The sequence below is a fragment of the Lutra lutra genome, chromosome 13 (assembly GCF_902655055.1).
Source record: "Lutra lutra chromosome 13, mLutLut1.2, whole genome shotgun sequence".
Lineage (NCBI taxonomy): Eukaryota > Metazoa > Chordata > Mammalia > Carnivora > Mustelidae > Lutra > Lutra lutra.
Genome location: NC_062290.1, coordinates 31467769 through 31490058, shown reverse-complemented (window position 1 = coordinate 31490058; position 22290 = coordinate 31467769). Strand labels below are relative to the sequence as shown.

Sequence of the window (22290 nt, the reverse complement as noted above, 5' to 3'; positions counted from 1 at the left end):
AACCTAATGCTGTATCGCAATGCCTGTCCTTCAACTTAATCACGTAGGCACTCTTATCCTACATGAAAAGAAGGGTGTGTACAATAAGATTTTGAGACCACATTCACATAACTTCATTATATTTTTAAAGATTTATTCATTTTGAAAGAGAGTGGAAGGAGGAGCAAAGAGAATCTTCAAACAGACTCCCCAATGAGCATGAAGCCCAACTTGGGGCTTGATCTCCAAACCCATGAGATCACGACCTGAGCCGAAACCAGTGTCAGACAACCAACTGAGCCACTCAGGCTCCCTTATAGTATAGTATTATAACCATCTATTTTAGTGTTAATCCTGTCCTGTACCTCATTTATAAATTAAATTTTATCATATTACATGTATATACAGGAAAAAAAACGTACAGTTGACCTTTGAATAATGTGGGGTTTAGGGGTACCAACCCTACCCCCCACCTTATACAGTGGAAATTCTATATAACTTGATTCCCCAAAATCTTAACAGCCTAATTTTGACCAGAAACTACCAATAACAACACATTTTGTGTATTATACTCTGTACTTTTATAATAAGAATGTTAAGTCATAAGGAAAACATTTATACTAATGTAAAAGAATTCACATGTAAATGGGCCTACACATATGAGATAAGCTATATGCTTAAACCATTGGTACCACATTTGTATATAACTTACTTTAAATAAAATCTTGAGATAAGAGTCTATGCAAACTCATGTGGAAGCATATTGGAGGGGTGCTGGAATGGCTTGGCTGGGTGGCTGACTCGGTTTCAGCTTAGGTCATGATCTCAGGGTCCCCACAGCAGGGAGTGTGCTTGAGGATTCTTTCCCTCCCCCAACACATGTTCTCTCTAAATCTTAAAAACAAAGCAAAAAAAAAACAAAAAAACAAAAAAAAAAACGATTGGAATACTCCTGGGCTTAACTTAATCAAAATTATAGTTTGTATATGTCTTTCAAGTGACATTTTCACTAGGATAAAAGGGTTTATAACCTTGTGTAGAAGCATGTGGGAGTAGCTTTATGTTTAACTCATTAAAACTATACTGTATAGGGCGCCTGGGTGGCTCAGTGGGTTAAAGCCTCTGCCTTCTGCTCAGGTCATGATCGCAGGGTCGTGGGATCGAGCCCGGCATCAGGCTTTGCTCAGCAGGGAGCCTGCTTCCTCCTCTCTTCTCTGCCTGCTTCTCTGCCTACTTGTGATCTCTCTCTGTCAAATGAATAAATAAAATATTAAAAAAAAAAAAACTATACTGTATAAAAAAAAAGTGGGCCTGAACAGTTCAGCCCTGTGTTTTTCAAGAGTCAAACTTGTATAGAGGGTTTGGTACCATCTGCAGTGTCAGGCATCCATTGGAGGTCTTGGAATGTATTAACCACAGAGAAGAGGAAACTACTGTAATTAGGCCATTTGGTGCACACATTTCCATCACCATCTCCAAAGTATATTTACAAAATCCTGCCCTATTTCCGTTAGTGATTTTTAAAAGATTTTATTTGACAGAGAAAACCTGAGAGAGCACAAGCAGTGGAAACAGCAGAGGAAGAGAGAGAAGCAGGCTCTCTGGTGAGCAGGGAGCCTAAGGCAGAACTCGATCCCAGAACACTGAGATCATGACCTGACCTGAAGGTAGATGCTTAACCGACTGAAGCACCCAGGTGCCCCTTTATTAGTAATTTTAATCGATGAAAGTTACAGTGATAAGACCACATTTATGTTTTGTCTATAAATTTGAAATTGGTGTTATTACCTAAACTCAGTTACTTTTGACTGATTAAAAATCTAAAAACTGGGGCACCTGGGTGGCTCAGTCATTGGGGCGTCTGCTTCTGGCTCAGGTCATGATCCCGGAGTTCTGGGATCAGGCCCCACATCAGGCTCTCTGCTCAGTGGGAGGCCTACTTCTCCCTCTCTCACTCCCCCTGCTTATGTTCCCTCTCTCACTCTGTCTGTCTCTGTCAAATAAATAAATAATCTAAAAAACTTCTGGGATTTTAAGAAGCAATTAGTAATACAAAAATATGTGTGTGTATCTCCCATCACTTAACTTTAATTTCCCAAATGTTCATGATCATCACTCTTTTTAAATGAGTTAATGAGAAACTATTACCAAGAACTGTCTCTTTTCTCAGTACTATGTTTAAAACTTTTGCAATTCGTGTATTTATTCATTCAGCAGTACTGTTGGCTCTGGGGACACAACAGCAAAAAAAAAAATAGTCACAGTTCCCTCCTTTTGGAGCTTACATTCGTATTGCTGAGCCCGTGCATAACCTTCCTCTGTCATCATAGCCACTTTGTTCATGACCTCACTGGCAATGATAGCAGTGGCTAGGGAAAGAAGCTGACTGGTAGCCATAGAACAGGTCATTCTATCCACTTGATTTACTGAGGTTACCCCTTGGTCAGCATTTACATAGAACAAAAATATAGTCATGCTTTTTGCTGATTCAGAGAGCTCTATCCACATAACTCTTCTCCAGACCTCCTTTTTTTTTTTTTTTAAAGATTTTTTATTTATTTGAGAGAGAGAGTGGGAGCACAAGAGCAGAGTGAGGGGCAAAGGAAGAAGCAGACAACGCACTGAGCAGGGAGCCCAAAGCAGGACTCGATCCCAGGACTCTAGGATCATGACCTGACAAAGGCAGACACTTAACTGAGCCACCCAGGTGCTGCTTCTCCAGACCTCTTGGTCAGCAATTTTCTAATCATGACTCTTCCAAGTCCCTGAGAATCCAGTCAAACCATGGCCACAGTTCATGAATCAGTATATAATTGCATGTCTGGCCGTTTTTTCCTTTCAAGCAAAATGAACAACCAGATGCTCAACATTTTGCTCACTGGGAGGATTTCCCTTCACCACTGTCCTTCAGGGATGCCCAGAAAGGGCTCATAGACCTGCAGTTGTCTACTTCAGTTAGTGCCTACATATCATGTAGAACCATCTGAAAACCAGCCCCAAGTTTTCTCTCCTCAATCAACCGATTTTAGAGAACTCCCTGTATGTCCACAGTTGGAGGCTGGGAGAAAGAAGGTAGGAGTGGGGGCTATGAGCATTTGGGCAGCTTCCTAATGGAACTTGTGCCTTGAAGGCCTGCTCAGACCAAATCTCATATGTACCACTTCTACTGGATAATGGAATGCTGCTATGCACATTTGGCTTTATGGCTTGGTGGATCAGGTAACACCTGGTTCATGATAAGCAGCTCATGAACTTGGCAGCCTGTTTTTAAACAGTTATACTCTGCTAATACCCAGTGGCCAAGCTAAAACCTATTTTTCAAAAGGAGAGTAGTTATCTCCAGAGGATGTCATGACTTCATTCCAAAATCCTAAGAGTCTGCTTTATTATTTGCCTATTGGGGCCTGCCAGTGGTTTGAAACCACATCTCTTTCTGCTACTAACATTTCAAGTATCATTGGATCTACTGAATCATATGGTCCAAGTGGCAGAGCAGCTTGCATAGCAGCCTGGACCTGTTGCAGAGCCTTCTCTTATCCTGGGCTGTACTCAAAACTAACAGTTCTTTTGGTTATTCAGTAAATGGACCAGAGTAGCATACTCAAATAAGGAATATATTGCCTTCAAAATCCAGAGAAGCCCACTAACGCTTGTCCCCTCTTTTTTGGTTATAGGTGGGGCCAGATGCAACAATTTATCCTTCATCTTAGAAGGTATACCTTGACGTGCTCAACATCACTGAACACCTAGAAATTTTTACTGAGATGGGAAGCTCCTAAATTTTTTGTAGGATTTATTTCCCAGCCTCTGACATACAGTTGTCTCATAAGACAGTAAGTCTAGAGTAGTTGCTATTTCCTTGCTCACTAGTTCTATTTAGCATCCATGTAATGGACTGCTATATGATGTGGAAAGAAAAGGCAATCAAGATTCCTGAAAACTGAATTATGTGTATGGCTGGGAGGTGATACAACCCTAAGGTAATGAAGGTGTTTTGTTTCCTTGCCAGCTGAAACAACTGCTTCTTATGGTCTTTACTAATAGGTGTGAAGAAAAAAACCATTTTACCAGATCAATAACTGCATACCAGATAATAGGGGATATGTAAGCTATGTAAACCAGATTGGAACAGCAGCTGCAGTTGAAGTTAGCATCTGGTTTAAGTTTATGAACAGTCACTGTCATTCCTCAAGATCCATGTGTTTTCTCATAGGCCAAATAGATGAGCTGAATGGGGATTTGGGTGGAGAAAATCACAATTCCTGCATCCTTTGAGTCCTTGATGATGCCAGTAATCTCTGCAGTCCCTCCAGGAATGTGTCATTGCATTTGGTTTATTATTTGCTAGGTAGAAGCAGTTCCAGTGAGTTCCATTTGGGCTTTCCTGCTATAATAGCTTTCACTCTACAGATCTGGGGATTCTGACAGTTCTGAGAATGTCATTTCCATTTATTCATTCTGGAACGGGGGAGAAACACTATAGTGGACCCACTGTGAGATGGACCTGAGCACAAACTCCACTGATCACCATTCCTCCATAAGGACCTCGCTTTATTTGTGGTCCACAGTGATATTTTGGGTCTCCTAGAATTAGTGTCAGTCCGAGCAATATTGAGTAGTTCCCAAATGGCCAGTTGTATCTTTTCTCCAATCCATAGTCACCTTGGTAAAAAGCCTATGTATCTCTTTGGAGAAGTCTGGGAGAAAAAAATGAACAGTAAAAAGGTATAAACAGTATAAAAATCAACAACGTAGTGAGGACCCAGTTTCCCTTTCATTTAAGGGTTTGGGGTCAGTAAATTCAAGTTCTAGAATTAAATGAGGGTCTAAAAAAAAATTTTAAGTTTAGGTTAGACTTCTCCTGACTTGACCTAGAACTCTTCTGCTTATATAGACCAAATAAGAATTTAGTAGACAACTATTCTAATTCTACTGCATGGACTCTGCTGTCTACTATGGTAACTATGGTGTGTTCCAATTAGGTGGGGGCTGGAGGTGAAAGAATTCGCCTGAGGCAGAACAAAGGAGAAGTTTATTGAATTCACTTCAAGGGAAGAACAGGCAGGACAGCAAAGGAGACCGCCAGTGGGCAATGGTGAGGGGCTATAGGGGGAGTAGGGAAGTATGGAGATGTATAGAATTTTCCTTTTTTTGGTACCTGTGTCTAGTTGTAAGTAGCTCATTTGTTAGTTAGGGCCTATGGATGTGTCAAGCTGGGTCATTTAATGAGACTGTTTGCATCAGCTCAGTAGTCACTGTGGGCCCATCTGCCTAGCTCAAGTTCTGTTCATCATGAGTGTTGCCTAAAATCAGCTCTACATCCACCTTATCTTTGGTTGATTAAGTGCCACCATTTGCTCCTACCCCCAGGATCCAATTATCCCCGTTGCATTTAGAATCCCACTTCAGTGGCGGCAGTTTCCACTATAATTTCTAATCTGTAGAGAAGAATGACCACAGAGCTTTTCAAGGATACTGGGACTTCCCTCAGAAATTTATTCTTGCAGTCCATAGTGAGTAGGGGAGTGAGCAGGTGTTCCCGTAACAAATCCACTCTAACATTTCAATCTCCCAAAGCCTTTGAATACCTTCTTCTACAATATACCAAAGCATCTCTCAACTACATTTTGTATAGGCATATCAGTGCAGAAATACTGATTCTGTCTTTTGCCCTCCATCTTGTTCAGGTCCCTGCAATGACCTCCTTCAGGGTTACTTGTTTCCAGGCCTCTTAGAAGTAATGTATTGGGGAGGTGAACATGAGAGACTAGGGACTCTGAAAAACACCTGAGGGTTTTGAAGGGGTAGGGTTGGGAGGTTGGGGAGCCAGGTGGTGGGTATTAGGGAGGGCACGGATTGCATGGAGCACTGGGTGTGGTGCAAAAACAATGAATACTGTTAGGCTAAAAAGAAATAAAAAATTTTTTTTTAAATGGTAGGAATTTCATATCCTAAGTTCAAACTCAGATATCCAGGGTTTTTTGTTTTCTTCTTTAAATAAGACTGTGTTTTCTCTGAAGGAAAAAAAAAGAAGAAGGAGAAGAAGTTACTGTATCCTGGGATGCCTGGGTGGCTGAGCCAGTTAAGCCACTGCCTTTGGCTCAGGTCATGATCCCAGAGTCCTGGGATTGAGTTCCGCATCAGGCTCCTGGCTCGGTAGGGAGCCCGCTTCTCTCTCTTCCTCTGCCTGCTGTGCATGCTCTTTCTCTCTCTGACAAATAAATAAACAAATAAAATCTTTAAAAAAAAAAAAAAAAAGAAGTTAATGTAACCCCTGACCAAAATGCAGGAAAATTTGTTCTGATCTTCTTTAACGTTGCTTAGATAACTAGGTAGAGATATCTCATTTCTTCCTCTTCCCTACTTTGGTGCACAGATGATTCTGTTAAATGTTGAATATTCCAACCCCACGATGACTTCTGCCACATCTCGTGCTCTATAAATCTGTGGATTAAGGTCCTGGCATTGCAGAGAATAGCTGTGTAGCATCGGACATTCATTCACCCATCTCCACATCAGCAAAACTGCGTGTAAATGGTATGGAGAGTCTTGCTTCATTTTTTGGTCTTAAGTGCCTTCTCAGTTTGAAGAACTGCTTTACTGTTCCTCCTCATTTCTAAATTCTGTCATTCTAACATCTCTAACAGAGCCAGGCAAGAGACCTAAAGCAAGCAGGGTAAAGGGCTCTGCCAGGGGAAAGCCCATTGTCTATAAGGGAAATCCCATGTCAGGAGGGAAATCCCATGCAGGCCAGCCCTGCATGTGACGAGATTCAGCTAGATTTTTTGAGCATTTTGGAGCAATGCATGAGTACAGGGATACCCTGAAAGGACCCAAGGGGTTGTTAGATATCCTATCCAAAATGGTAGGGAAAAGGACATGGAGAAGGGAAAGTATCAAGCTATTACAGCAGTAGGGTTGGCTATTGCTAAGTACATTATAAGACACTGTGGAAGAAGAATTATAAATAAGGGGAGAATTAGAACAGACTAGAGAAGCATTGACTTTGGAAACAGGATGCACAGACCACATGTTTCTAGTATGGATATTATAGAATTATGGATATTATGGATTTTATGGAATCTAACAGCAGGAGGAATGCCCTAGAAATTATGACGTATAGGATGGCAAAGATGCATGGGTGCAGACTACCATACACTAAATTGAGAACTATCATATCTCAACAGAACTGGGACCTTAAGCAGAGGATCCCAGGAAATAATGACTTCTCTCATGAAGAGGACATTATCAAGAAGGAGGAAAATGTTTTACAGTCACACCCTTTTATTCAAACAAAGACCTATTTATGAGCCTTGAGATAGTCAAAAATAAATTCCAGCAAGACAGAAAATGATGGAGGGAATATTCTGCTGGTGAATTAGAACTAATAAGGTGCTTTAAGTAAAAGGGCCAAGAAGGGGTAACAACTTGGGTGTTACAATGGTGGGATATTGGGGCAGATGATATGTTAGATGGGTCTGAGATGCTAAAAATGGCCTCAATCACTGCTCAACCTGCCTTGCTACAAAGGTTATATGTGGCAGGCATGGGTGAGCACTTAGCTAGTTTAATTAATTGGATAAGCTCTACCATTAAGATATCCTGGCCTAATGAAGGGTATGTTCCCTCCCCCTCCTTTTGCAGTAGACCTCTATGGAAGAACTACAAGAAATTATATGAGAACTGGGAATGAACATGCCATTCACACTCAGCATTTCAGATCACCAAAGCATTATTTCTTCTTGTATGAAAGACCATATCTTACTCAGCCCTGGAGGCATGTTATGGGGCTTCTAGTATCTGTCCTTGCACCTATGGGTAATCAACCCCTGGTATAATAGCCACTGTGGTGGCTGACTTACATGAAACCAAAAGAATCAGGCACAGGGTAAATCGATGGGTTGCAAAACAGAAAAATGAAGGACACTGCCAATAATAAAATGGCAGAAAGGGGAGCCCATCAGGATCTTTAGTAAACAACTGTGGCAAGATCTAGTATTACCTGGGACCCTGAGAGGAAATATAGACAATCCAACTGGCTCTTGCTAAGCCTATGGAAGGTGTTGCCTAAGGGAAAGCAGTTATTCCTTGAAAGAAACCTCAAGGGGCGCCTGGGTGGCTCAGTGGGTTAAGCCGCTGCCTTGACTCAGGTCATGATCTCGGGGTCTGGGATCGAGCCCCGCATCGGGCTCTCTGCTCACGGGGAGCCTGCTTCCTCCTCTCTCTCTGCCTGCCTCTCTTCCTGCTTGTTGATCTCTCTCTCTGTCAATAAATAAAAAATCTTTAAAAAAAAAAAAAAGAAAGAAGAAACCTCAAAAAAAGTGAGATGTGTTACTGAGAGCCCCTCTTCTTTTTTTTTTTTTAAGATTTTATTTATTTATTTGACAGAGAGAGATCACAAGTAGGCAGAGAGGCAGGCAGAGAGAGGAGGAAGCAGGCTCCCTGCTGAGCAGAGAGCCTGATGTGGGGTTCGATCCCAGGACCCTGAGATCATGACCTGAGCTGAAGCAGAGGCTTTAACCCACTGAGCCACCCAGGCGCCCGAGAGCCCCTCCTCTTAAAGAGGAATGGGGGGGGGTGGTTAACTTCTACCCTAGAGGATAGGGGTATAGGCCAATGTTGTCATCTAGTAAGTACAATAGGGGATGACCAGAGGCCCCCCTGTTGAATTACACCATTTAATTAGTTTCACACTAACAGACTATACTAGCTCTAATAGACGCTGTTGCTGAATGCACACTTATCTATGGAAACCCCTCAATATTTCAGGGAGAGATAAAGTAATTGATGTATGGGAAACAAATGATCAGCTCGAAGATGGGCACGCTTCTTCTGTGCTGTTTTCTGGTGCATACCTTTCCCCATTCCTGAGTATATTTTGGGCATAGCTGTTTTACAGGACCTGGCTCTAACGACAACTACAAGCAAATCTCAGGTTGTATATTAAGTAGTGAAACCATCATGTGGGTCCTGCAAAATGGGATTAAACTATACCACTGCCAGTTCCCTGGAGGATAATAAAAGTAAAACAATATAAGCTACTTGGGAGCAGAGTGAAATCACCACCCATAGTAACGAATAGAAAAGGCAGGGGTGATCTGACTGCTCAAAGTCACATTCAGTAGTGTGGTTTGACCTATTAAAAACATCTAATGGGACCTAGTAACGTGAAAACAGATTAAAGGGACCTCAATAAAGTTACCCTACGGTCCATGCTGTGATGCCTAATATAGCCTATTCTTTAGAAAAAAAAATCATGACATCCATTAAGACAGATCATTATGTACTAGACCTATCTAATCCCCTTTTCGGTATTCTATTAGGACTTGAATCCCAAGACCAAGTCACCTTCACATGGAACAGGAGACAATGGACATTTCAGGCATTGCCCCAAGGGTACCTTCATAGTCCCACAATTTGTCACAGGGTGGTAGCCCAAAGTCTGGAAAAATGGATATTGCCAGAGGAGATGGCTTTTGTTATTACATAGGTAATTTTAACTTATGATGATATACCCTCCCTGTCTCAAGCAGCTGCATCATACGGGTATACTTTAAGTCACAAATATGGGAGGTAAACAGTGACAGGTCAGTCAGGATCCTGGGCATCATCTGTGTGCATGAGGCAGAAGTGATGCCAAAGGCAGTCATTGATAAAATATAAACCCTCCCAATCCCTGAATCAGTAAAGGAATTACAGACTTTTGTTGGTTTATTGGATTACTGGAGACCTTATATCCCCCCATCTAGCACATTAAGACTTATGGTAGTTGCAAAGGAAAGCCCCTACTTGGCATTTCTCTGCCATCTGTCTGGATTCTGATATACTTGGGTTTGAAGAAGGAACCAAAAGTAGTCCAGTGCACTGACTGAGAGTGGTATGGATTGTGCTAACACATGAATCCATGCCCATTGATTTGGCCACTGACAGCTGGAGAGAGTGGAATGGAAGCCACAATGGCACAGAATAATCTGGGTTGGATTAAACAGGCTCCTGTGAGGAGCAGAACTATGGCAAAATGATTGGGAATATGCACGAAACTCAGTGCAGCTGCCCAAGTATGGCATGTGTGTGCACACTCCCCATCCACACTGCAGTTGTGAAGGAGACGTTCTAGCCCAGGCACAAGCCCTTTTGCTGGAGGAAATGCTGACCCTCTCTGAGGTTCCAGAATGGTGCACGATAAATTGGGACACTGAGGTTCCAAAACCACTTGGGAAATAGTAAAGAGATTACATTTGCCTTTAAAATATTCCATTCTACAGGCTGCTGACTAGGAGTGCCCCCAGAGCCACCTCAGGTGATGACTTTTGCACCATACCTTGAGGCATATTGGACAGACTACATGCCCTATATCTTGCTGGCAATGGATTACATAGGCCCTTTGCTGGCATCGAAAGGGCACAAGTATGCCTCACTTTCATAGGACTTGTACAAGCAAGTGAAAGGGAATAACAAAACTACAGAGCATATAGGGAACGTGGACTCAGATGGACAGTGATCAAGGAAGACATTTTACCAGCCATGAGGTCCAAGAATGGGCAGAGGCCCCAGATATATTATGGACTTTCCCCCTGTCATCCAATCCCACTGCTGCAGGCCTAACTTAGAGGGTGAATGGACTAATAAAAACCACATGAAAGACTGTCACCAGAAGGCTCCCTCACTGGACCATCTAGAAGACTAGCAGAGGCCACAGCAGGACAGACATCAGCATATGAATGCCTAAGCAATGACACCCCCACAGCTTGGGTGTTAGGGGAGCAGGTATCAATCAGGAGATCTGAGGCCTTCCAGGCTGGAGGAGGGACTCCTTTTGTGTTTGCTACAAGACCTCCCACCTGCTGAGACACCCCTTTCCCTTCCTCCCCTCTAACTTGCCATGGCTTGATGTTCTAATCCCCTGGGGCCAAGGGCTCAAATCCAGTATTGTTATTAACCCCTCATTCTATATTGCTCAGGGCCCAATATACAGGCAAATATCTGCTTCTGACCCCTGATGCTGCATACTGAGGGAGAGCTGCTAGTTACTATGTGTGCCAATTGAGGTGACTCAGTACATTATAGACACACCTCTGATAATATTAAGGGGCAAAATATAGGGCATCATCCCCCAGGGATGATAAGCCAAGGGCACTGGCTCAAGGGGACCAGAGTGCTACTTGGTTACTAAATGAAGATTTGCCATATCTATTGTCTGTGAAGCATTTGTCTTATTGCCCCTAGCATCACAATTGCTGGTGTTCTTTTCTGTTGTAACAGGAAATGTCTTCCTGTCATGGGCCACGAGTTACATTAAAATTCACAATCACCCTGACTGTTGGGTCTGGGAAAATGACCTTTTGACTCGGTCACTGGGAAACCACAGTTCTGTTTTTCCTTTGGTCTCATAGGTATACAAATGTTGCTGCTGTGGCATAGGGATGCAAGTCACTTCCTCATATCTGGCTCCAGGGTCATCACAGAAGAATGGTATGTAAAGATTGTATGGGCCATGAAGATATTGGGGGTAGAGTGTAGGAGTTCTTACAGCACTGGCTCCATTTTTGGCCTTCCATCTTGTTCATGTCCACACAATGATCTCCACTGGGGCTTGGAGTTTCCAGAGCCCTTGGAGGTTAATGTATGCCCTGACCAGAATGGAGGAAGGTTTGTGCTGATCCTCCCTGAAGTTGTTTAGATTACTAGTAGAGATAACATAGTTCCTTCCCCTCCCTACCTCTGGCACACAGATGTTCATCATGAGGTCTCTTAAATGTTATACCCTTTGACCTCAGTACAATGACATCTGCACAGCCCCTCATTCTATAAAATCTGTGGCTTAAGGTCCAGACTTTGCAGAGAAGAGTTGCACAGTGCCTAAATGGTCATCAGTAATTTGCCCTGAATAAAACTGTGTAAATATTATGGAGTGATCTACTTCATTTTCTGGTCCCAAAGTGCTTTCTTATATTGGAGGATACTTTACTGTCTTTCCTCCACCTTCTCACAGTAGACCACGTTTTGGTCCATATTTCAGCCTACCAACCAAAAGACTAGAGATTATTCTAATCCCCAAGCTACAGTTTTGAATTCAGAATCTCTGCCTTGGGTACATAGCAATACATTTAGTCTGATCTAATTTTGTGTTTCTTCCACCACTACCCCACACCCTTAATATCCATTCCTACTCATATTCTCCAGATTTGTATCTGTATAAATTGTAAACATCATGCGGTTCTTTTGGAATATAGTATACCACCTCATGGGTCACAATTCGTACCTCACTTTTCATAAATAGACTTAAGTCTAGTTATAGGTTTAGATACAAAGAGTGGTGGGGCCAGATCCTGAGGAGAATCAGCAATACCTAACAAGGAAACTATACCTGGGGAGGCCATTACAGGGGATGGATGCCGTTGCCTGCATTTCTCAGCAAAGTCGAGTTAACCTCAGACTAACCTGCTTTCCTGGCAAAGACCAAGCAGTATTTAGGGGTTCAAAATCCCCAGATTCATCAGGATGTGCCCATATACCCATATTCCAAATTTCAGGGCACTTTTTCCCAATCAGTGCCCTCATTTTAAAGCTCGTATGCTTTGACATTAGGAATTTGATTTGCATTTTAATTCAGCCACTTGCAGGGATGAGACTTTGGGTTTGTTTTATCTTAGCTCTATGGCTATAAGTGGTAAGAATTTCTTTCAGAGCAGATCTAGAAAATTTCAGGTTATTTATGCAGCACTCGAACCAGGAATTTGGAGCCCTGTGCTCCTCCTTTTCTTCCCCACTTTGTCTAATGAAGTTTTAAGCAAACAGCCGATTTCATACTCATTTGTTTGACCAAAATGTTCTAATGTATCAAATACATGGTCATCCAGAACCTCTCATTTGCTTTGATTAGAAGTATCCAATGGTGATCTTTTATACATGTCTATTGCCACATCCTGCCATGGGTAGTCTTTATCACTGGAAATGAGTCATTAATGCCCTTAAATCTGATCAGATTAGAGTATCAATGTCTTTGTCCTTGAGTAGATCTCCCTCAATGATCTTTATCAGCATTTAAATAAAGCACTAAGACATTTAAGGGAAATTTTCACACACACACACACCCATCCTACTCCACTAAACCATTCCAAATGCACATGAAATACAAATAAGAACTATGTTTCCTATAGAAATGCAGCTCTGAAACAAATCTCCTGGGCCAGTGGTGACCACCAACACCTCCTATGAGAAAATGATTGTCAAAGCTGCAGTGACACAACTCTTGGCTGAAGTAACAGAAACTAATTTTAAACTGTTACACAAGAAGAGGACTACTTGGCTACAGACATGCCTGGAGCCAGGGCTTAAAATATTCATGAGCACCTCATTGCTTCCCACGACTAGGATCTGCTACCTCCACATTGGACACACTGCCAGTCAGGCCCTCCCTCTGATCCTCTTTGTAGGAAAATGTTTTTCCACATTGCAGACAGGGCTGGTGTCACTGGGCCCTGCCTGGTCACACACCTTTATCAGGGTATGAAGGGTGGTCCACCCAACTAACCCAAATGGATTGCTATTGGAAGAGCAGCACTTCCACAGGAAAACCAGGGCATCATCACTAGGTAAGCATATGTCCATGATAGAGAGTGTATACTCTGAATAAAAGAATCAATGTTGAAAAGAAAAAAGAGGGAAAAGGATTTCCAAACCCTAGACAGATGGAATCTAATAGAATGAAATTTATTGTGCATAAATATAAAGCTCTATGTTGAGATTAAATATGGTATGTGCATTAAACTTTAAGAATGTGTGTATATATAACAATTACAGGATAAAGGGAGAAGTGATTTAATAGTAACATTAAAAATATTTAACATTTAATATTTAATTTAATTTTTATTAATTTAATTTAATATATTATATATTAATATATATTAATTATATATAATAATTATATATAATATTTTATATAAAATATAAATATAAAAATATTTATAAAATTATTTTAAAAATTATTAAAATATATATAAATAATTATATATAATAATTAATATATTAATATATAATATAAAATCAACTTTAATTTAATTAAATTTTCAAATTTAATTGAATTTAATTTAATATTTAATATTATTTTAAATAATATTTAAAATATTAAAAATAAAAAATTATTAAAAATATTAAAATTTCATTATTAATTATTAAAATGTTAAAATTAAAAATAAAAAATATTAATTTATTAGTACCAATAAATTTGATATGACTAAGAACATGACTTTGCAGCAATGGAATTTAAGGGTGGAGTAAAGAAGAAGATAGCGATGTCTATTTCTACTTCATGATATCATATCTAGAATATTGTGGTGGAGCTGGCAGCCACATTTTAAGAAGGGCTCTGGTAATCATCTAGGGAAGGATGAGTATCTAGCTAGGAATGGTATGTTCCGGGTAAAGGGAAATGCTTACTGCTGTGGAGGTGTAACTCAGAAAAGAGGCTGTAAAGTGGATTATATAGAATTCCTGTTTTAAATAAGAAGGTTGGTGTCTTCAGATTGGTTGACGAGGTATACCTTATGGGCCTCTGCAAACCCCCATGGCTGTACTCAGGAAGCACAAGTTAGGCTGCAAACCTCAAGTGAATTTCTGGAACAGTCTTAGAAAGGGCTCTTGAGGATCAGAAGCTTCTGGGATTTCTAGTACTGGGATTTTTTGGACAGCAACAATCCTGGGCAAGAAATGAAGCATCTATGGCCCCCAGAGATTTCAGGGGTCTGGAGGTCATAGAAGTTTGTTTTGCTAGTGGGTTCCGTGCACCACTGAGGCTGTCAAGCACTGCTTCCCACACACAAGTCATTTCAGCCTGGTCTCTGAGAGCAAAAAGTGGCCTCAGCACCTACAGGAAGGCAAGGCAGCTGCACTGCAGACACAGGGTATGGCTATTAAGCTCTGGACCACACCCAAGTATGTGTTCTGTTAAACTCGGGCACTTCACACCTGCTAAATAGAGTTTTACCAAGGGAAGGAGTGTGCTAATGATATTTCTAACAAATACACTGGCTATTTGTTTTCATATTATCCAATCTATTTTGCTTGAGAAAAAATGAATACAATTTTTAAAAATTTATGTCTACTAGTTCTATCAATTGCTGAGAATGGATGTTGAAGACCCTAACTATAATTATAAATTTATGTTTCTCTTTTTAGCTCTTAGGGTTCATTTCATGTATCTTAAGGCTGTATTATTGGTGTGTACACATTTGGGTCTGTTATGTCTTCCTGAATTGATCCTCTTATCATTATGTAATGCCTCTCTGTGTTTCCAGTAATAATCTTTCTCTGAAGTCACTTTGATATTGATAGAAACCCCTCCTGTTTAAACTGATTCAGTTTTTATCCCTTTACTTCCAATATACCTATATCTTTGTATTTGAAGTGAGTTTCTTGTAAAACAGCATATTTTTGCATCAGGTTGGTTTGTTTGTTAACCCACTTTGCCAATCGGTTTGTTGTTGTTGTTGTTGTTGTTGTTAATCCAGAATAGAATACTTTCAGGTGTGTAATATGGTGATTCAGCAATTCTGTACATTATTCAGTGCTCATCAAGATAGGTGTATTCTTTTTTTTTTTTAAGATTTTATTTATTTATTTGACAGAACGATCACAAGTAGGCAGAGAGGCAGGCAGAAAGAGAGGAGGAAGCAGGCTCCCTGCCGAGCAGAGAGCCCGATGTGGGGCTCGATCCAGGACCCTGGGATCATGACCGGAGCAGAAGGCAGAGGCTTTAACCCACTGAGCCACCCAGGCGCCCCAAGATAGGTGTATTCTTAAACCACTCTCTTATTTTACCCTCCCCCCACTCAACCCCTCTTGGTAATCATCAGCTTGTTCTCAATAGTTACAAGTCTGTTTTCTGGTTGTCTCTTTTTTTTCTTTGTTGTTTCTTAAATTCCATATATGAATGAAATCATATGGTATTATCTTTCTGACTGACTTAATTCACTTAGCATTATACTTTCTAGATCCACCCATGTTGTAGCAAATGACAAAATTTCATTCTTTTTCATGGCTGAATAATATTCGTGTGTGTGTGTGTGTGTGTGTGTGTGTGTGCGCGCGCGCGCGCGCATGCGCATGCGTGCACACGCACACGCGCACATGGCACGTCCTTTTATCCATTCAATAGTCAGTGGATGCTTGGACTGCATCCCTATCTTGGCTATTGTAAATAATGCTGCAATAAACATGGGGTGCCTTTATCTTTTCAAGTTAGTATTTTTGTATGCCTTGGTTAAATACCCAGTAGTGGAATTACTGGGTCATATGGTAATTCTATTTTTGATTTTTTGAGGATTCTTCATAATGTTTCCACAGTGGCTTATACCAGCTTCTGTTCCCACCAGTGGTGCATAAGGAGGCCATTTGCTCCACATCCTCACCAACTAATTGTTTCTTGCTTTTTGATTTTAGCCATTCTGACAGATGTGATTTTGATTTGCATTTCCCTGATAATGAGTGATGTTGAGCATCTTTTCATGTGTCTATTGACCATCTGAATGTCTTCTTTGGAGTAATGCCTATTTGTGTTTTCTGCTTATTTTTAAATTGGGTTTTTTTTGGTGTTGAGTAGTAAAAGTTTTTTTAATATATTTTGGATGTAATTCTATATGGGATATGTCATTTGCAAGTATTTTTAATGGGAATTCAAAAGTTTTTCTTTTAATTTTTTAATTGTTTCCTTCATTGTGCAGAAGGTTTTGTGTTCATGTAATCCTAATAGTTTATTTTTGCTTTATTTCCCTTGCCTCAGGAGATATATCTAGAAACATGTTGTTACTGCCAATGTCAAAGAAATTACTTCCTGTCCCTTCTTCTAAGATTTTATGGTTTTATGTCTCACATTTAGGTCCTTATCTATTTGAATTTATTTTGTGTACAGTGTAAGAAAGTGGTCCAGTTTCATTCTTTTGCATGAAGCTGTCCAGTTTTCCCCAACGGTGTTTGTTGAAAAGGCTGTCTTTTTTCCATTGCATATTCTTGTCTCCTTTGTCGAAGATTAATTCACCATACTATATAATTACAGGTTTATTTCTGAACTCTCTATTCTGTTCTACTGATCTATGTGTCTGTTTTTGTGCCAGTACCATACTATTTTGATTACTACTGCTTTGTGGTATTATTACCAGGTGGTAGATTGTGAAATTCCTTGGTTCTTATCTTCTCGATGGGAAGAATTCAGTCAAGAGACTTGATAGAGAGTGAAAGTAGCAAAAATTTTTATTTAGCAAAAACTGACAAAAGAGACAGAAGAGTGGGCTGATCGGAGGATGGTGATCACATACTGAGTTTCTTATTGCATTCTTTTATGGGGGGTTATTTTGTCTCTGTCCTCCCACCTTATTGTTATTCCACACTTGGATCCACCTTGGTTCCCTCCCCTCAAACCTCTTAGGCAAATTTGTGTTAGTTATCTCCCCATGTGTACCTAAGCACAACCCACTGGGGAGGCCCATTGCAATGCAAATGGAATTATAATGATATTATAATAGCTTTAGGATTACTAGTGAACAAGGTCTTTCTTAAGTGCAGATGCTTCGAGTTGGGGAAGACTTTATATCCCATATCTTCTGCTTATCAGCCTGTTCTAAATTGGCAGAAGTGTTGATGTAAGGGAGATGGGGCAATCTCTGGCACAGATTGTGTGGTCCCTGGCAATTGTCCACTGTCATACTCCTTTTTCCCTTCCTGCTCATGTCTGTCTGTCTACTCTAACAGTGTTACTTGAAATCTAGGATTGTGATACCTCCACTTTTGTTCTTTCTCAAGATTGCTTTGGCTAGTTGGGGTCTTTTGTGTTCCCATACAAATTTTAGGATTATTTGTTCTTGTTCTGTGAAAAATACCATGGGTATTTTGATAAGGATTGCCACAAATCTGTAGATGGATTGAGTACTATGGAAGTTTTAACAATATTTGTTCTTCCAATCCATGAGCATGTAATATCTTTCCACTTGTTTGTGTCGTCTTCAGTTTTCTTCATCAGTATTTTATATTTTCATAGTAGAGGTAGTAGAGGTCTTTCACCTTGGTTAAGTTTACTCCTAGGTATTTTACTCTTTTTGGTGCAGTTGTAAATGGAATTGTTTTCTTAATTTCTCTTTCTGCTACCTTATTATTATTGTAGGGAAATGTAACAGATTTCTGTATATTGATTTTGTGCCCTCAGACCTTACTAAATTCATCTATCAGATCTAGTAGTTTTTTTGGTGGAATCTTTAGGATTTAAATTAAATTTTCAATATATGTTATCTGCAAATAGTGAAAGTTTGACTTCTTTACCAGTTTGGATGCCTTTTATTTCTTTTTCTTGTTTGACTGCTGTGGCTAGGGCTTTAAGTACTACATTGAAGGGAAGTGGTGAGAGTGGACATTTTTGTCTTGTTCTTGACCTAAGGAGAAAATCTCTGTTTTTCAGCATTGACCATGATGCTCACTGTGGGTTTTTTATTTACGGCTTTTATTATGTTAAGGTATGTTCTTTCTAAACCTACTTTGCTGAGGGTTTTGTGATGAATGGATGTTGTATTTTGTCAAATATTTTTTCTGCATTTTGAAATGATCATATGGTTTTTATTCTCTCTTGTTGATGTCCTGTATCACATTAATTGATTGCAAATATTGAACCACCCTTGCATTTGGGGACTAAATCCCACTTGATCATGGTGAATAATTTTTTAATGTATTGTTGGATTCAGTTTGCTAATATTTTGTTAAAGATTTTTGCATCTATGTTCATCAGAGATATTGGCCTATCATTTTCTTTTTTCATAGTGTCTTTATTGGGTTTGGTATCTAGGTAATGCTGGTCTCAAAGAATGAATTTGGAAGTTTTCCTTCCTCTTCTATTTTTTTGGAATAGTTTAAGAAAAATAGGCATTAATTCTTCTTTAAATGTCTGGTATGGGGCACCGGGGTGGCTCAGTTGGTTAAGCGGCTGCCTTCAGCTCAGGTCATGTTTCCAGGGTACTGGGATCAAGCCCTGCATCAGGCTCCCTGCTCATCAGAGAGCCTGCTTCTCTCAATCCCTCTCTGCTTTGCTTACTTGTGCTCTCTCTATCTCTCTGTCAACAAATAAATAAAATCTTTTATTTTTCTTAAAGATTTTATTTATTTATTTGAAGAGAGAGATCACAAGTAGGCAGAGAGGCAGGCAGAGAGAGAGGAGGAAGCAGGCTCCCTGCCATGCAGAGAGCCTGATGCGGAGCTCGATCCCAGGACCCTGAGATCATGACCCGAGCCAAAGGCAGAGGCTTTAACCCACTGAGCCACCCAGGCGCCCCAATAAAATCTTTAAAATACATAAATACATAAATAAATGTATGTCTGATAGGACTCACTTGTGAAGCTGTATGGGTCTGGACTTTTGTTTGTTGGGAGTTTTTTAACTGCTGGGAATGAGTCTATTCAAATTTTCTATTTCTTCCTATTTTGTTTCAGAACGTTATGTTTCTAGGAATTTATCATTTCTTCTAAGTTGCCCAATTTGTTGCCATATAATTTTTCATTAAACTCTTATAATCCTTTATATCTCCATAGTGTTAGTTGTTATTATTCTCCTTTATTTCTGATTTTGTTTCCTTTGAGCCCTCCCTTTCTTTCTTTCTTTCTTCTTTCTTTCTTTTCTTTCTTTCTTTCTTTATGAGTCTGGCTAAAGACTTATCAGTGTTGTTGGTCTTTTCGAAGAACCAACTCTGGTTTCATTGATCTGTTCCATTGGGTATTTTTAGTTTCTATTAAATTTATTTCTGCTCTAATCTTTATTATTTCTTTCCTTCTACTGGTCTGGGGATTTGTTCACTTCTTTTTCTATCTCTTTTATGTGTAAGTTTTGGATGAGATTTTATTTTTCCTCTGGAAGTAGGCCCATCTTACTAGAAACTTGCTCCTTAGAACAGCTTTTGTTGCATCTCAGACTCTTCGGGCCATTGTGTTTTCATTTTTATTTGTCTCCATGTATTTTTATTTCCTCTTTGACTTCTTGATTGACCCATTCATTGTTTAGTTGCATGATATTTAACCTCCATGTATTTGTGCTCTTTTCATATTTTTTCTTGTGGTTGATTTGTAGTTTCATAATATTGTGTTCAGAAAGATGCATGGTATGACCTCAATTTTTTTGAATGTTAGGACTTGTTTTGTGGCCTAATATGTGATCTGTTCTGGAGAATGTTTCATGTGCACTTAAAAAGAATATATATTCTGCTATTTTAGGATGAATAGTCTGAATATATCTGTCAGATCCATCTAGTCCAGTGTGTCAATGAAACCACTATTTCCTCATTGATTTTCTGGTTGGGTGATCTAATCATTCATGTAAGTGGGGTGTTAAAGTCCCCTACTATTATTGTATTACTATTGATTACTTTATGTTTGCTGTTAATTGCTTCATACATATATGGGTCCTCCCATGTTGGTTGCATAAATATTTATAGTTATTATATCTCCTTATTGGATTGTTTCCTTTATGATTGTAGTGTCCTATGTCTCTTGTTATAGTTTTTGTTTAAAAGTCTATCTTATATGGTACAAGTATTGCTACCCAAGCTTTCTTTTAACATCCATTTGCATGATAAATGTTTCTCCATCCCTTCACTTTCAATCTCATGCATGTTTTCGGTCTGAAATGAGTCTCTTGTAGGCAGTATATAGATGCGCCTTGGTTTATTTATCCTATATCTTTGGATTGGAGCATTTAGCCCATTTATATTTAAACTAATTAATGATAGGTATGTACTTACTGACATTTTATTGCTTGTTTTATGGTTGTTTTTGTAGTTTTTCTCTGTCCCTTTCTTCCCTTGCCCTCTTCTCTCACTACTTGCTGCCTTTCTTTAGTGATATACTGGAATTCTTGCCCTTTTTTTTTTTTCTTTTTTTGCATGTCCATTATTGGTTTTTGAATTATGGTTTCCATTATGTTTATATATAACATCTTCTGCATATAGCAGTCTATATTAAGTTGATGGTCATTTAAGTTCAAACCTATAATTTCACTCCTCCCCACATTTTAAGTATATTGTAACATATTTAAATCATTTTATTTGTGAGGCCCTGGAATTATTTTTATAAATATACTTATTTTTACTGCTTTTGTCCTTCCTACATTTCTTACTGCTGCTTATGGCCCTCCCTTTTCACTCACAGAGTTTCCATTAACATTTCTTGTGGGACTGACTTAGTGGTTATGAACACCTTTAACTTTCGTTTCTTTGGGAATGTCTTTATCTCCTTTTCTAAATGGTAGCCTTGATGATAGAATATTCTTGGCTGTAAATTTGGTTTTTTTTCTTTTCAGCACTTTGAATATGTCATGCCACTCTCTTTGGGTCTATTAAATTTCTGCAGAAAAATCAGCTGAGGGCATTATGGGTTTCCCATGTATGCAACTGGTTTCTTTACTCTTGCTTTATTTATTTGTTATTTATTTATTTACTTATTTTATTTAAATTCAGTTAGCTAATTATAAGTACATCATTAGTTTTAGATATAATGTTCAATGATTCATTAGTTGCATATAATACCCAGTGTTCATCATGTTATGTGCCCTTCTTAATGCCTATCAATGAGTTACCCCAATTCCCCACCCACCTCCCTTTCCCCAAACGTCAGTTTCCCAGAGTCAAGAGTCTCTTATGCTTTGTGTCCCTCTCTTATTTCAGTTTTTCCTTCCTTCCCTTATTGTCCTCTGAGCAATGGGTGAAACCAATTGTCTTTCTCTGATTGACTTATTTCACTTAGCATAATACCCTCCAGTTCCATCCATGTTGATGTAAATACTTAGATATTAATCTTCTAATCACTGAGTAATATTCCATCGTATATCTGAACCACATCTTCTTTATCCATTCATCCACTGAGGGACATCTCAGTTCCTCCCACAGTTCAGCTACTGTGGACATTGCTGCTATGAACATTGTGGTGCAGGTACTTCTTTTTACTACACCTGTATCTTTGAGGTAAATACCTGGTAATGCAATTGCTGGGATGTAAGGTAGGTCTATTTTAATGTCTTGAGGAATCTCCATACTCTTTGCCAGAGTAGCTGTACCAGCTTGCACTCCCACCAACAGTGTAAGAGGATTCCCCTTTCTCCACATCCTCACCAACAGTTGTTGTTTCATGCCTTATTAATTTTAGCCATTCTGACTGGTGTAAGGTGGTATCTCATTGTGCTTTTGATTTGTGTTTCCCAAATGACAAGTGATGTGAAGCATTTTTTCATCTGTCTGTTGGCCATTTGTATGTCTTCTTTGGAGAAGTGTCTGTTCATGTCTTCAGCCC

General features: G+C 39.5%; 1 long non-coding RNA gene across 2 annotated transcripts in view; it reads left to right on the top strand.

Moving 5' to 3' along the window:
• The first annotated feature begins 13385 nt into the window (after positions 1-13385).
• Positions 13386-22290, top strand: part of LOC125083182 (uncharacterized) — a 46645-nt gene continuing 37740 nt past the window's right edge. For both annotated transcript variants that reach the window (XR_007122198.1, XR_007122199.1), the window contains exon 1: positions 13386-13574. This is a non-coding gene — a long non-coding RNA (uncharacterized LOC125083182). The remainder of the gene's footprint in view (positions 13575-22290) is intronic.